Here is a 4,450-nt window from a genome sequence, read left to right as displayed (position 1 = left end):
GTTGTTCGATAATAAGTTGGTCTGTTCCTTCTTTTCTTGAGTGCAATATAAAGAAACCACATTTGACTAGAATCTTGATGTATGTAGTATTTGTTTCAGGGTATACACTTTGATCAAAACTCATGTCATGGAGGCTTAGCTCTGTGAGACCCACAATTGATCATTGCATTCATGTCTATACCTAAATACAGATGTCAAACTGACTTACTGGTGAGCTTCAGAAGAATTCTCATGTCTACATAAATACAGATGCCACACTGACTTACTGGTGTATTTCAGCAGAGTTATTATGGCTGCATAAATATAGATGTTACACTGATGTACTGACATGCTTCAGCAGAGTTTGTCCTATGGCCAATTTGTTATTGTAGAAGAGTACAATTAGCCGCCATTTCGTGGACGCCAGGGAACGGAGAGCATCTGCTAAAGCAGATCCCGAAGTGCGCGGGTGGGCCTGACGGAGTGTTGGGGTTTGAACCTCGGTGTTTGAACCCAGAATCTCGAAATGCATCGTGATTCCTGTCCACTAGATTGTAAGGTGTATGTAGGTAATCTTGGAAACAATGGGAACAAGACTGAACTAGAGCGGGCTTTTGGCTATTATGGACCACTTCGAAGTGTGTGGGTTGTTCGGAACCCTCCTGGCTTTGCTTTTGTTGAATTTGAGGATCCCCGAGATGCAGCTGATGCTGTCGAGAGCTGGATGGAAGAACACTATGTGGCTGTCGTGTGAGAGTGGAACTGTCGAATGGTGAAAAAAGAAGTCGCAATCGTGGCCTGCCACCCTCTTGGGGCCGTCGCCCTCGAGATGATTATCGAAGGAGGAGTCCTCCACCTCGGCGAAGATCTCCAAGAAGGAGAAGCTTCTCTCGAAGCCGGAGCAGATCACTTTCTAGAGATAGGAGAAGAGAAAGGTCTCTGTCTCGGGAGAGAAACCACAAGCCATCTCGGTCTTTCTCTAGGTCTCGTAGCTGATCTAGGTCAAATGAAAGGAAATAGAAGACCAGCTTGCTAAAGAAGTGGTGTACAGGAAATAACTTCATTTGACAGGAGTATGTACAGGAAATTCAAGTTTTGTTTGAGACTTCATAATCTTGGTGCATTTTTAAGATGTTTTAGCTGTTCAAATTTGCTTTGAACTTTAGTTTTTCATAGACTGAAATAAACCTAGATCCTGCCCAGTTAAAGTGTGATGTGCTAATGATACAGAAACCACTGGTGGAAATGGAATAAAGCTCTAGTTTGTCTAGTAGCTGGGATATGGTGTGGAGCTGTGCGTAAAATGATAGGCAGTCTTTAAAAGCTGTTAGTGAACACCAGCTAACAGGTAAAGGATGGGAACTGCACCCTGAAGGCTTTCAGAGGTTCCTTACTGATTGCTATATATGGACGCATAGCTACAACATTCTTTATTTGGAAATGGAAGACTTTAAGTTACCAGTGTCCTATCAGTGTAAGGGTACATTGTAGAGCTGAACCTTTGAGTTACTGTGCAAGATTTCTTTTTCATGCTGTCATTTGTAATATGTTTGTGAGAATCCTTGGGATTAAAGTTTTGGTTACAAATTGTTGTTTAACTTGAAAGCTTGTTTTTCCTTGCACACTCAAAATCTGTGAGCTTGGTATCAAGTCCAAGTATAACATTCCTATTGGAAGCCATACTTATATTTTCTTGTAAAGTGCTTTTGGATTAATAAAATACTAGCATAATTGAAAAAAAAAAAGAAGAAGAGTACAATTAAAAATCAACCCACAATATTCAAGATATTTTCCAAAACTAAGATGAGCTTTCAAACTGGAAATAAACCAAATGAATTAAGGGTTAAAATTGTATTAATAAGACAGTATATCCATTAAAATCTTAAACAAGTAGAAACTTGCTGAATAAGTCTCAAAAGTTGGTACAAATGCTCCTTTGGTCTTATTTCAAGTTGATTCACTGAAGTTAAATTTTCTTTGAATCTTTCTGACAACTATGCAGGCTGAAATGACTTTAAACTAGAAGGGGTTACTCTTGGGAGTTACTCTTGGGGGTTACTCTTGGTTACTCTTGGGAGGCATACCTCTTGGGAGAGGGGCCTTTTTCTTTTATATGAATGCTTAATTCATCCTTATTTTTACATTGAAATTTTGGAAAGTGTTGGATGTCAAATGTGCTGTTCAAATAGTTTCCCCAAAGATATTTCAAGACAGAGTAGTTTTGTTAAGTTTGGGTAGTTTCCTTCTGCCCTTCCAATTAATTCATTATTCTTCATATCTGAAATCAGCACTGATTTCAGCTGATCTGATATCTATAATAAATTTAATTGTCTTTGCACATTGTGGTATTTACCTTGGGGGAGTTTTATATAAGTTGATGCTATGACTTTCAAACAATATGATTGTCTGGTTGCTTAACTCGGCATGCTATTTGGGTTTATATATCTCTTTGTTTATACCAATAATTCTTTTTGGAGAATAGTATTCTACTGACCTATATTATGGTATAGTGATTCATTCTTCTGTTGATGGGCACAGGTACCATATTCAGTTTAAGCCCCCACAATCATTTGTATGGGCATATCTTTCTATTTTTCTTGGATTAATGCCTGCATGTAGAATTGTTGAATAATTGCATAGATATGTGTTTAGCCACTTAAGAACAAAAGCATTTTTCAAGGTGGTGGTGCCATTTTACATTTTCATCAACCAGGAATGAGTAGTCCAGTTGCTTTATATCTGACATAGAGTGTTAAAGATTACCCTACTCTGACACCCCTTGGGGGAGGGGGTGAGAAGATGCAGCACCAACAACTCAGGCACTGGGAGACAGTGAGTAACAGAGCCTGCTGCAGACTCCTTTATTAAGGAAGTTAGGCCTGCCTTTATAGCCCCTCCCAAGGTTCCATTGGCTCAGGGAGGAAGTGACTGCCTAGCACATGCTCTTGAGGGTTGGCCTGGGCACTGGGGGCAGGGCGACTGAAGCTTGGGTAGGCTGCCTGCCATTTCCCCTACAATAAAGGTCATAAAGGTAGTTACTGAAATTTAGGTGGCTAATGCCTAGAGGCATTGCTTGAAAAATCACCTGGAAATTATCTGAGTTTTTGAAAGCCAGTATTTATTTAAAGCTCATGATTTAAAAGTTTATATATAAGTGAGTTGTGTTAAAATAAAAAAAAATTTTTGATTTAAATAGATTGCATTCGTACAGTAACAAATGGGAGGTTGTAGGTAGACCTGAAGAAATAGTATATATGTTCAGGAGAGCTTCAGCAACTTCAAACTCTTGTACCTATAAAACATGTAAATGTGGATTTGTTTTGATGACCTTTCAATATTTGAGTCCCATAGTTAGAACCTTCTTCATCTTCCTTAGAACCTCGACTCTAGGGGAAGGAATATTTAAGTCATTTGAAGAGACAGGCTTGTGAAAATCAGCCTGTACAGTGAAGTTCTGTGAATAGGGTACATAGAATGTTTTGTTGAATGGCACTGGAGACAATCTAGATGAGGACTGAGAAGAGACAACTGAATGGATTTCCACTTTCCAAGAGAGACTCAGTTGTCTGGCTTTGGTCTGCTTCTGTCCTTTCTCTGGCCCTCTCCCCAGGACTCCTGTCTGTTAACCCAAATACTTCCTGCTCCCCGGTGATGGCTTTGGGCACCCTCTCCCTAGTTAAAGGGAAGCTCCTTAACTCCCCATCCTGCCACTCCCATCAATATGTAATGGCTTTCTTCTTCATTTGTTTGTGTTCAACAGCGCTAGCTATCCTTTAATAGACTTTGTCTACTAAATAGTAAGATGATTTGGGCAGGTGCAAGGTCCTAGGTTCAATCTTTAGAACCTCAAAAAAGAAAAAAAAAAAAAAAAAAAAAAAAAAAAAGAAGTGAAAGAAGTTTTAAAAGGTATCTTTGAGGGAGAATGGGGACAAGGGTCATTGTGGTTTTGTGGCCAGCCTGGTTTACACAGCAATTCCCAGGCCAGCTAGGGCTGTATTGCAAGACTCTGCCACAACAGGCAAACAAGCAAACAAAAACCTCATGTGTTTTTGAAAGAATGAAAGTATTTGTTTTTACAAAATTACTGAAAATCCATGTAAATCTAATGTGCAGAGCAGTTCTTTCTTCAGGACAATAAGAGTGTGATTAAATAATTATTCTAGCTTCAGAAACCCACATCAACATCCTTCTGGTTGAAAATAAGACTGAGCTGCAAAATAAATTTCAATTGTAATGTCTCCTTGAAAATACATATAGCTTGCAATTGACAGCTTTGAGGAAACGATACCAGATCTGAGTTGATACCAGATCTGAGTTTGCTGAAGACATAAAAGCTGTCGGAATTTTTCATGTCTTATTTTATAAAACCCACAGAATGGATTGCTTCGGTCGTTCTGTCGTTCTGTTGCAGATTCTGATAGACATGCTTTATAGGTGTTACGGTTCTTAAAGAAATCTTTAGTCATTGTGT

At 39.0% G+C, this 4,450-nt stretch overlaps 1 pseudogene; it reads left to right on the top strand.

The window, feature by feature from the left end:
• Positions 1-400: 400 nt before the first annotated feature.
• LOC127220444 (serine/arginine-rich splicing factor 3-like) lies at positions 401-1,710 on the top strand (annotated as a pseudogene).
• Positions 1,711-4,450: the final 2,740 nt, after the last annotated feature.

The sequence above is a fragment of the Phodopus roborovskii genome, unplaced genomic scaffold, assembly GCF_943737965.1.
Source record: "Phodopus roborovskii unplaced genomic scaffold, PHOROB, whole genome shotgun sequence".
Classification (NCBI taxonomy): Eukaryota; Metazoa; Chordata; class Mammalia; order Rodentia; family Cricetidae; genus Phodopus; species Phodopus roborovskii.
This window is presented reverse-complemented; position numbering and strand designations above follow the sequence as displayed.